The sequence below is a fragment of the Candoia aspera genome, chromosome 5 (assembly GCF_035149785.1).
Source record: "Candoia aspera isolate rCanAsp1 chromosome 5, rCanAsp1.hap2, whole genome shotgun sequence".
Taxonomy (NCBI): domain Eukaryota; kingdom Metazoa; phylum Chordata; class Lepidosauria; order Squamata; family Boidae; genus Candoia; species Candoia aspera.
In genome coordinates this window covers 74617568-74630556 of record NC_086157.1, presented here as the reverse complement: position 1 = coordinate 74630556, position 12989 = coordinate 74617568, and positions in this window count along the sequence as shown.

Sequence of the window (12989 nt, the reverse complement as noted above, 5' to 3'; positions counted from 1 at the left end):
GGGGATAGAGGCAGACAAAATTATTCAGAATTCCCTACAAATGGCTTAATATTTCCTTTCCATTTACAGCTGTCTGATAAAGTTGTTTAAAGTAACAGCAGAAAAGATGCCTTTGGAATGAAAACCCTGGCGCCATAAGGGAATTCTATTTACCTTTACAGGTTCAGAATGACATTCCTAATATCATAATTTGTTATCAATCATCTTTATTTAAATTCTTCAGAACACATGAAACAGTCTGGCTTATTGAATAAATTCTAACATTTATAGAATAAATATCCTAGAGCATAGACAACTATAATGCAATGGGAGTCAAGTATAAGTTCTTTCTCTGAAACTGTCTTAATTCAAGGTTGATTCCAATACACCTGACTCTCACAAGTTTGACAATAACTATAACTTTTTTTACTTATGTTAAATATATGGTGGATTGTTTGAAAAGGGTAGTTGAAATTCTACCTTGATATCCCCATATCTTTTGCATGTACTGTATATTCTTTATGAATGCTCTCCCTCTATATGTATTAGACTTCAGCTCCCAGAACTCCAGCCTATATGGTCAAAGGTTTATGCTACTGCAAAGTATGGGAAATAAAATCCCAGAAGGAGACAGTTGTTAAATATAAACTTATTCCATATAGATGTGACGTCTCTTCAGTCCTTGGCTCTTTGAATTCTCAGCTCATTATCTGATGAACTCTTTTTTGGCATGGAATGTTATATTACTGTTAGTTTCGAAATTCAAAATACAGTGGCCTACATATTGATTTAGTATCTCAAATTCTCAAAGCTTACAATTGAACAAAGTACATCAGCAGTATCATATAAGGATAACATTTAAAATATTATATATGCAGTTATACCAATATTCATTGCATTTCAGGCTATAAGTTCAGGAAAAGCTTGCAAGGATTATTTTCAACTAATAAATATTAAATTTATTTGTTTATTTTTAATTGTTATCCTGCCTTTATTATTTTTAAAAATAACTCAAGGGGGCAAACATACCTAAATCTCCTTACTCCTCCTATTTTCCCCACAACAACAACCGTGTGAGGTGAGTTGGGCTGAGAGAGAATGACTGGCCCAAGGTCACCCAGCTGGCTTTCAATATTTCTTTAGATTTCTCCACATTTTTGTATATAAATCTTACTGTCATACTCAAAGGCAAAAGAAGGGTTCCTGCAAGAAATACAGCAACTGATTGGAATACATATTTTTATTTTAAAAAGTGGTCTCAGTGACTTTTTCCCAGTCATTTGATTCAGCCATGTTGTTATGAGTAGGAATCACTATGCAAATTCCTACTCAATAAATACAGCATTGGCTTTGATATCAGCTATGTCATAATAAGCATGACAGTAGCAATCTGATGTTTGGCACATTCTTGTATTTGGCCCTATTTCAGACTTGAACATTAAATTATCTTCTTTATGATATTATTATTATTGATTATAGATAAAAAGCAGTCCATGTGTGCAATCTGGAGTGTATTTTTTAAGAATTTTATTGAGTTTGAAACAAAGATAAAAACTACAAAAAAGGAAAAAAAAACACAAAAAGAAAAAAAAACTTTAAAAAGTATAAAACACAAGAAAAAAGAATTTTGAAGATTCCATAAAGAGGTGACTTCCAACTTCCAACAGCAAGAATATACAGCAATTTCCATAATCAATCCCTTACTCTATATCAAGCCAACATCACATTATTTCTGTACATCGTTCCATTAGCACATATCCAAATCACTAATGCAATTGCTCCTTCCCCTTATATAAAAAAGGAATATACAGTATATATTCCCCTTATACACACACACACACACGTATACATACATGTATACACACACACACACATATATACAGTATATACAGTATATAAATATACATATATTTCTAAATCAAATTCCTCCCCCATAAAACAACATTTATTTAATTATTTCCTTCCTACCAATATTCTATATATTTCTGTCCACTATAATAAAAATCAAATTATAAAAAACATATAAACTGTCTACTTTTATAATTAGTAATACTACAGCAATCTTAACCCTATTAAACCTAAAAACCGAGCAATTATTGTTATACCTTATAGATACCTTACAAATCTTACAAATCACACAAACCTTTAAAAAAGTCCAGTAAATCTTAATCCAAATCATTAAAGGGAAATAAAATCATAATAGCCTCATTGTCAATCCAATTACACATTCTTAAATTTTTACCCCACTTCAAAATATACTAAGCCATTTACATATTGCCCTATTACACCCAAGGCATTTTTCTTGCAAAAATCAAACAGCTCAACTGCCCCCCTTAAAAACTCAAAGTTCTCAGCAAAAATACTCCCAGAAATCAGATTCTCTTCCCTCCCATAACATTCCCTCAGAAAAAAACCAACTCTTCTTGTATTCTGCAGCTCAAATTGTTGCTTAACCCATTCAGTACCAAAATGTAGTCTTCGTCTGGCATTACTTCAATCTCACTGTCAGTAAAAAGATCTCCATCCTTGTCAAAATCTTCATCTTCTTCCATAATGTCTTCAGCTAGATGACACACTTTAGTAATAATCTCTTCCCCAATGTTCTGAATATTCTGCATAATAGCCTGACAGCAATCTGAAAAGATCTCTTTGAAGTTTATTTATTTATTTAATAAATTTATTCACCACCCATCTCTCCCCACGGGGGGACTCTGGATGGTTAGTTCTGCTTAAGCTCACAACAAAACTCTGAAAAAGCCTCCTTGAAATCCTCCATGTTTCAGGCAGTAGACTATGGCATCCCCTAGATACTTGACTCATGCAGATAGGAGTTAATGAATTAATGAAAAACTTCTGAGTGAAATTGAAACAAGAGAAAGTGTGCTAACAAGCAGCACTAAGGGAAAGTGAACAGAAGGTTAGAAATTCAAAACAACAAATTCAATGTGTAGGAAAATATTGAATCCTTCAAATTCAGTACAAAAATAACAGGGATACAATTATTTATTCTCAGTTCTCCTTAGTCTTTAAATGGGAAAACAAGCCAAAACTTAAAAAGATTTTAAAAATTTAATCCAGAAATAACAATTAGCACCAAGAGGGTCTGCTTCTTCTTATTGTAGAAAGCCTCTCTTAAGGTATAAAAGCTTTAAAAAAAAGTAAATTGGGTGCTTTAGAAATGGGGTGGCCAGACATAAGGGCTTCAGTGCAGCTTGGAAATGGTGAAATCCCAGCCTCCCAGTGAAGTCTTACCTGTTGATCATGCACACTGTCCATGATCTCCTGGCTGCAACTTGCCATCCGGAAGACGAATGGGTTGATTCCAAGCATTTCCCTCAATCTGTAGAAATGCTCTGGGCTACAGGAGAAACCACCCTGAGCCCCAAAAAACTGCGATGCCAGTTCTGCCTGCAGAGCTTGCGGGCACAACTGCTCAGTCTGCCATATTCCCACTGGAAGTCCCAGTCTGAAGTATTTTTCAGTATGTTAATATATCTGTTAAAAACAGAAAGATAGACAAATGTTTATAAATTTACATACATCCCTTTTATGGCTGTTATCACACTTTTTTAAAAAATGCTCAGAATAAGTTCCTCAATCCCTATTATGTAGTTACTAAAAAAAGGTAAAGATACCCTCAAGTTAAGCTGAACTCCTGGTCATTACATTGATACAAATACGCATGGTTTGGGGCAACAGGATGGATTTGCCATTGCCTTTTTTCTGCTTTTTTTTTTTTAATTGGCCAGTCTTGTAATAATCCTGATATTCCCTGATAGTCTTTTATCCAAGTGTAATTAGACCTTGCTAGCTAATCATAGCTTTTGAGCTGAGTCAAGGTCAGCCACATGCTACCACCTTGCTAAAACATCTTAGTAAATGTGTTTAAGAATGTAATCCTAATAAAGTATTAAGTAAATGGTATGCAATGCTCAGTTTAGGGTAGGGGGCTGTTATGAACTTCTTAATATAAATGAATGGATTATCTATATGTCTATGGTAATTTAAATCAAAGCCATACATAATTAAACAACATTGTAACACTGTTCAGGATTCTGTAATGAGGCATATTTACATATCAGCCTTTTCATTTGCTTAATGAATCAGTTTTGAAGTGATGTAGCATAATGGTTGAGAGTCTGAGCAAAATACCGAGGTTGTTCTGGCTTCAAAGCTTAAGTTCACAATGAATTTTCATGAGGTCCTACAGAATCATTATTTTCATCCTTAAACCCATTAAAAATAGGAATAATAATATTATTCCTTATTCTACATGAATATCTTGTGATAATATATGCCAAATACTTCCTTGAAAACTAACCTGTGAATGCTTACCTTTTAATTTTTTTAAAACTAAAATAGCACCTGGATGGTAAAGAATAGTGATACTGGAATGCAGAGCTCTCTAAAGAAACAATCTGTATTAGAGGAAGACTATTTTACTTATTTGAAAAATCAGAGGTTTATCCAGACCATGCATTTTTTCCTGTAGCAATTATAGAATATGACAACCTGAATTTTTGATTTAAAGGCAGTAAGTTTCATTTGATTTTGAGATTCAAGATTCAAACTAAAAAAAAAAAAAATCAATTCCAACCAATTCTAGATCTCATTTAATTCAAGATTTGGTCATAGGCTATAACAGGTTCATAACCTTAAACATAAAGTGATGAAAAATCAAGAAGGCAGTAGACCCTTTAGGCGTCAATGTTTCAACCAGATAGCTTTAAGGATTTTATTTAAATAAATTTCTAAAACACTTCCTCTTTTAAGGCAGAAATAGCGTAGATGAGGAAGGGACAACAGATGCCAAACTTCCCAATACAATAGCTAAATTGTAGAAAACCATTGTATAACAAGTCCCTATCCAACTTAAGATTCAATAGTTTCAAAACCTGTTTAAAAAGTTACATCTCCTACCTATGAGGGGTTTATCACATTCTGAACACTTGCTTTTTTAAGGCAGCCAGGCTTGTTGACCTGGCTCATTTACAGGGTTGGCCTCTGCTGGAACGAAAACATTATGTGCTGTGTTTGCATCATTTTTTAAAGTGTAATAGGTGTATGCATTAATACTATTCTGTATATACCGTAGTATTATATTGAATAATCTAATAGCAAACCCATTATCTTACATTCTGTAATGCAGTTAAAAATATTTATTCAATCTGTGCAATATAAGACACAGACAAGTAACAGGAATCATCATCCTCTCAGGTTTGGGAGGACAATGGAGAAAATGAAAGAGGAATGAAATGGAGGACGGAAAAAGCCAAAGAACTGGGGCCATATTAGAGGTTGGAGAAATAACATGAAAGTTATGCAATATATAAGAAAGAACAAACTACATTGCCATGAGCAGTGCCCCCACCCCACCTCTGATATCAAAGTGGCCATCACATCATTGAAATCTTGTAGTTTTGTTTACATAGGGAAGGACATTTGTGGCTTTATAAAACCAGAATGTCTATCAAACCTTCAAAAACCAGAATGTCTGTCAAATCACTCTGAAGTAATAGGAGAGTACCTGATTAGATATCATGCTTCAGAGGCTTCATACAGCTCTTTGGCAAGTAGCAGTAGTGTGATGAATATTGCAGCTCTCATTAATTCAGAGAAGACACCTACGGACATTTCAGCTAAAGTGAGTATTCACAATGCTAAATGCATCAGTAGCAACAATACTTTTAAATGTCGCATCAACTTTTTCAAATTTAGATATTTAACTAATTACAATCAATGTTGTTGTTGTATTGTTATGCTAAATTGAAATATTGCTCTAAAATTCTTATTAACTTTTGCTTTCAGCGTATGAGATTTTCATAAATAAACAATTGAAACATGAGATTTCTACTCGAATTATCCTTTTTTGCTGGGCTGGATTTTTTTAATAATATGAAAGCCAGTTGTTTTTTAATTCCCTAATTCTTAATTAAGGACGTTCATATAAAGAATTTAAATCTGATTGGTCTGCTACAGTGAAAGAAAATATGCAGCATCTTCAGCCTATAGCTGCCAGGATTTCTACCACTCTGTCTGCTACAAGAAATGGACAGTGTAAATCTATCCGGGTTATTTAAACCTCATATGCACTCAGATAATTTCTTGGATGACTTATGATGGAATTTCTTGTTTCTTTCCACCTTGTGTTATCCACCTGCATTAGCAATTAGAAGGTTAGGCTTATTCAATGGCTCTCCTGAGCTCTTAGTAATGATGCTGATAAGTGGCTGGAGGAAAAAAAATCTGGAATTACCTATAATAAAATATATTTGGGCTTTATCTGCATAAATTCTGGGCAAGAAATCATATCTTTGCCAATAGGCAAGAGAGTAGAGAAGAAGAAAAAGTAAAGGAACATATCCCTTTGTTTCCTTATTTTCATAGATCTGATATATTTCAAGAGTGTAAATCCACCTTGGAAATTAATATTACATTTAGTTTTAATAATAGACAAAATATTGGACTAAGTTATTACAGATTTTTAATACTTTCCATTTATCCTCCAAAAACACAATCCTCTAAAAATAAAGGGTTATTATCTGCTGTATATCTTTAATATGATTTCTTTGCTTGATTACAGTTTGTGACTGCTGAATATTATCAGATTTTATTAATTGGCTTGATAACAGAGGCCACCTTCATAGACCTTTTTAGTTAAATATGGCTTTATAATTCTAAGCTATTGTACATTATGCACTGCATTAAAGTTCTTTCTTAAATACCCTTGACCTCATTAAAAATAACAAGACCTCTTTACAGCTTTGCAAGCACTTAGATATGCTGAAGGGTGTTGTAAGGAGGGTGGAATATATTATGAAGTGCCATACAAAATCCACACTAGGTATGCAATTAGTGAACTAATAATAAGGGTGCACAAGTATTTCCTTGGAAACTGTTAATTTTGACATCAGTAAGTAATTATCATACGTGTTGCTAACACAGCATAAATGCCTAGCTCTTGGTCTAATAGCATGGCTCTGGAAAAGACAGGATCATAAACATTGTAAATATAATCTTAATATCAGAAACATAAAAATTCAGAAATCAGAAATATATTTTATATAATTAAATTTATAAGTAATTAAAACAACTCTAAATCATTGCTTATATTTCATTCTGAGACATGCACAATGAAGGTCCTCAACAAATACCTAGTTGGTTGTTTTGTTTTGATTTTACACTCTTTGCTACAACAGCTATAGCAAATATAGATCCAACTACAATAAATATAGGTCCAGCTACATGTGAGTTTTCTCCTTCACATTGTATTTATGGTATTGGGCTTAAAGTGTGGGAGGCAAAATAATTTGTTTCATCATTAATAATTAAGAACAATCATTTTAACATAGCCCATAAATTGGTAGCCTAAGACAGCCTGCAAGATTGCCCCCATAGCCTTGTGCAAATCCCCACCTAACATCTGAGAATAATCCCTGATTTGATTTTAATTTGGTTGATGATACACAATACCCCTACATTTATATATTTGTTAGTTTTATATCCTACCTTTATTCCAGGAGTATAAGGGTACTACATGATATATTTCTAAGGCCTCCTCCATCTTATCTCCAGATATTCTTGCAAGGTTGGTTGGGTTTAAAAAGTGGCTGATTCAAAGCTAGTCATGAATTTCCATGGCTCAAGATAGATTAGGACTGGAATCTACTCAGTGTTCATCCAATACTTAATCCAAAGTGATTGACTGGTAAAAGCCCAGTGAAATCCCTGGTAACATTGGAATAGTCATTATTTTTCAGAAACCATTCCTCATTGTAAAAATGAAATCTATATTTATACTCCAGGTGATTCTATAAAAAACAGATGATTATGGGGACTGTATGTCATTTAAAACATTCATATTCACTGTTTACCATATTTTGTTCTTGTCCTGAAAATAGAAAACCACATTATCTTTAGATCAATTTAAACCCACAGAGAAGATCTGACTTTGATGCTGACCCAAAACACATCAAGATCCATCTGGCTGCTTTTTTAATTAGTATGCAGAGTGAGAACATTTTTTTTTTCTTTTTTGCAAGTAAGTTTCCTATACATATAAACCCAGAATGTGGAAAGATTAAAATTCCTAGATAACCTTCGTATCACCATAACATCAATGTATCTGCATATCTTCCTGGCTTGGGTGTAAATTGGAGGAATCAGGTTATCAAATGTTGAACAATAAGGAACAGATGCCATGACAGCAATGCATTTTTAATAATCATGGCATCTCCCAGAAACCGATTTAAGTTTTTATAATGCTAAAACAATTAGAATATTTGCATACTAGAAATGTATGACAAGAGCAAGCTGTATTTTATGCATGATTTTATAAAATATATATGAAATATTTAATATGTGCATTCTGAATATAGTTTAAGTTAGCAATTTGATAAAGAAGGAGAAAGAAAGAAAGAAAGAAAGAAAGAAAGAAAGAAAGAAAGAAAGAAAGAAAGAAAGAAAGAAAGAAAGAAAGAAAGAAAGAAAGAAAGAAAGAAAAGCTGAGATCCACTTTGCAGGGCAACATGCCCCTGTCTGACAAATCATTGTCCAATGATAAGTCCACTGACTTACTTTTCCTAACTCTAGTTGTTGAGATTTATAGTAGATCTTGAATCAGAGTTCATTTTACTCAGACCTTGGCAACACTGCTATCTCAGTGTGAAGAATCAGAAAGTAGGCAAATGCATGTGTGTTTGGATGCATAAGAAGCACCTGGATAGGCAGGTCTATTCAGGCTTAATCTCTGCCAGCTGTGCTCAGGCAATTTCCTGTACTTAGGATCCCACCTAAGGGCACTCTAGTCCTGGAACAACAATTCTGGAAAGGCCCATCTTATATGCCTTTGCGTTAAACCATGCTGCCTTGCCTTGTGAACTTTGGCTACTGGTAGAAGTTCTGTTCTCTTTGAACTTGGACTTCTTTTAATTACTAAACTTCTACCAGCTGAATTTTTAACTTTAAAAATTATAGTTAACTGAAGGAAGACATATGTGCATATATTTGCTTGGAATTCTCTTGAAACAGAAAATTACAGAGAATTACAACAGTAGCTGTTGTGTTATACACCCTGGCCAGAACAGTTCAGGTGACTGTTTCTATTCCTGTTCAAAAGCAGCACCAAGTACCAAGTAACTCCAAACTGGATCTAATTGTTTACTGTTATTTTATATTCCCAATCATCTATCAAGGGCTAGCCCTGTGTTACCTATGCTGAGTTAATATCACTCAGTAGTACAATGGAAATTATTCAAATCCATTTTTACCAGCGCCGTGAAATCTGAAAACTACTATCTTTATATTTGGTAGATTATGTCCTTTCACAGTTTTTATATCAACATAAATTTTCGAGTACAACTTCATATGTGGAAAGTTTGGAGATGGCATGATGATTTTTTTTCTATAAAAAGAAACAGAAAAAATATATGTACTTTCTATTAAAAACTAGTTATTTACATTAACTTTTGAAAAAATGGATGCTGGTGCCTGTAATGATAAAACATCTTCACAGTTGCTTTTTTGCCATTCAGATATATTTAGTCTAGCACATAAAAGTATTCCAATTAAGACTTTTTTTGTGAAAGATTATGGATTACACATGACATTTAAATACCACTTATCTTTCTTGGGTTTTAGATGGATGATATGTGCAACATTAAAAAACAGAGGCACTTTCAGAGATCACGACCACTGTAAATGAAATAAATATTACACATTCATTATCGGTAAAATATTTATATACTTTTATTAAAATAACTGTTTCCAGAAGTTCCATCATATAAGAAAAATGAGAGAGAAGTGAAGAGGTCACACAGACTTGTGCTATCATAATAGGGCAAATATGAAGCAATACATTTTAAATAAAATTGCCATGCACTGGTATGATAAGAGAACTTATTTTTGATAAAATTATTCTTCTAAGTAAATGTATTAAGGCTTATACAAAGGCCAAGAATAAGTATTACGTAGTGTTTGGAAAATGTTATTGTGATAATGAGATAATAACAAAAGTAGGAAGAAAGCTTAAGGAAGCCTGATCCTTTATCCTGCCAGAATTTCTATTGGGCAAAATGTATTTATTTATCAAATTTATCACTGCCCATCTCCTCTCAGCAGAGGGACTCTGGGTGATTTGCAGCAAAATAATCAATAAATCAATAAATATATAATAAAATTACAATATATAAAAGTGCACTGTATAAAAACAATTACAAGTAACAAATAAATATAGATAAAGATAAAGTCCAGATGGATATGATCTAATGCCGTCTTTGCATGGGAGGGGCATGCAAGGACTGCATTAGATCATTAGATAAATTTGATAAATAAATTTTGCCCAGTGGAAATTCTGGCAGGATAAAGGATCAGGCTTCCTTAAGCCTTCTTCCTACTTTTGTTATTATCTTATTTTCTCAGTAACATTTTCCAAACACTACGTTAGGGCACCAGCCAACCCCAGGCATGACTATTCCCTCCTGCTCCAAGCCAGGTGGCAGAGCCAGGTCTTCAAATTCCTCCGGAAGGCCAGGAGTGATGGGGCTAACCTCACCTCTGAGGGCAAGATGTTCTAAAGGGCAGGAGCTACTGCAGAGAAGGTCCACCTCCTGGACCCCACCAGACGGAATTCTCTTACTGATGGGATCCACAGCATGCCTTCTCTGCATGATCGGGTGAGACAGGTTGATGTAATGGGGAACAGGCAGTCCCTCAGGTAGCCTGGCCTCATGCCATGTAGGGCTTTAAAAGTGATAGCCAACACCTTGAATTGGACCTGGAAGCAAACTGGTAACCAATGCAGCTAGTGCAGTAAAAGTGTTATATGCGCCCTTCTAGGGAAGTCACAGATAGCCCCCGTGACTGCATTCTGGACCAGCTGTAGCTTCCTGATACTCTTCAAGGATAGCCTCATATAGAGAGCATTGCAATAGTCAATATGGGAGATAACAAGGGTGACCATTTGAAGGGCTTCCTGATCCAGGAAAGGGTGTAACTGGCACACAACATGAAGCCGCACAAAGGCCCTTCTGGCCATGGCTTCCACCTGATCTTTGAGCAGGAGCTGTGAGTCCAGGAGGACCCCCAAGTTATGCACTGGGTGTGTCTGGGGCAGGACAACCCCATCCAGAACCAAAGATGACAGTCCCAGATTAGGAGGAACCATTAACCCACAGTCACTTGGTTTTACCAGGGTTCAGCTGAAGACTGTTGTTCCCCATCTAGGCCGCTACAGCCCCCAAGCACCAAGAGAAGGTGGTTACAGCATCACTTACCTCACCTGGGATGGAGACATACATTTGAGTATCATCAGCATATTGATGATACCTTATCCCATGGTGATGGGGCCTCACCCAGCGGTTTCATGTAGATGTTGAATAGGAGAGGAGAGAGAACCGGACCCTGCGGAACCCCACAAAGGAGGGGTTGAGGGTCGGATCTCTCACTCCCTATCACCATTGATTGGGACCAACCTTGGAAGAAGGAGGTGAACCAGCACAGAACCACGCTGCCCACCCCCAACTCCCTGAGCCGCTCCAAAAGGATACCATGGTTGATGGTACTGAAAGCCACTGATGGATCAAGAAGAGCAAGGATGGATGCACTGTCACCATCCTGCTCCCACCAGAGATCATCCATATGTGCGACCAATGCTGTTTCCATTCCATATCTGGGCCTTAAACCTGACTGAAAGGGATCTAGATAATCCATTTCATCCAGAACCCTCTGCAGCTGCAATACCACCACTTTCTCAACCACTTTCCCCAAAAAGGGGAGGTGGGAGACTAGATGAAAATTGTCCAGCACAGTAGGATCCAGCAATGGTTTCTTGAGGAGAGGGTGCACCAGCACCTCCTTAAAGGCAGTTGGAAACGCCCCCTCCCTCAAGGATGTATGAACCATCTCCTGGACCCAAGCACATGTCACCTCCTGAGCTGCTTTCACCAGCCAGGAGGAACATGGGTCTAGATGACAAGTGGTAGTATTCATAGTCTGGATCCTGTCCACTTCTTCAGGTCCAACAGGATCAAACTCTTCCCGGATAACTAGGTAAGAGTGCTCCCTTGGTATCTCCACAGACCATGCCTCATGCTTCGAATCTAACTTAGACTGGATCCGAGGGATTTTATCCTGCAGATGCTCTGAAATCTCCTCTGCACGGCTCTGTAGGTGGGTCACTAGGCCCCCCTTGCCCAAAAGGGATGAGTGATTTTAAACAGGGCCATCAGGCAGCATTCTGTGAACACAATAAGAGCAGAGAAGTATTGACACTCTTATTGCCACAAGGTAGGCCTTATTAGTGGCTCTAACCTGTGTTCAGTTGGATTTGGTCCTTGTCTTCCTCCAGCGGCACTCTAGATGTCTCTCAACCCTCTTCATAACCCTCAGCTCCTCTGTGAACCATGGGGAGTGTCCGGTTTGATGGGGCAAGAGAGACCACATAGGCGTGATCCTGTCCAAGGATCTGGCTGCTTCCCTATTCCAAGAAGTAGTCAGGGCCTGCGCTGGACTGTGCAGCAGATCCTTGGGTATAACCCCCAGCTCCCTCTGAAACCCTGCCAAGTCCATCAGACATTGAGAGTGGACCAATCTAATGGGTCCAGCTTCCCTGCAGAGTGGGGCAGCATGAGAAAATCTCAAGGCCACCAAGGCCACTTTATTTTAATTCAAATCCTGTTTTTCCCAGGTTCCATTGTCCATTACAATGAAACATAGCATGCATCTACCACCAAACCAATTAATTCCTACTTTCATATATACCCACAATAATCTAAGGTAGATAATGCTAATTCATACTTTACCACCCAGAGTTCCTTTTAGTAGATGGGCAGCTACATACATTTGTTAAATACACACATGCATATTTTCTGATGTGCATTTTAGACTTTTCATTCAAAATAAAAACTAAGCTTTCACTTTCATGGACATATTCAACTATATTCCACATGGTTAGAGGGTCTTCATGCACAACTACTACATCTTTTCCTTTTTCTTAGTTTTTGTTTTCTGTC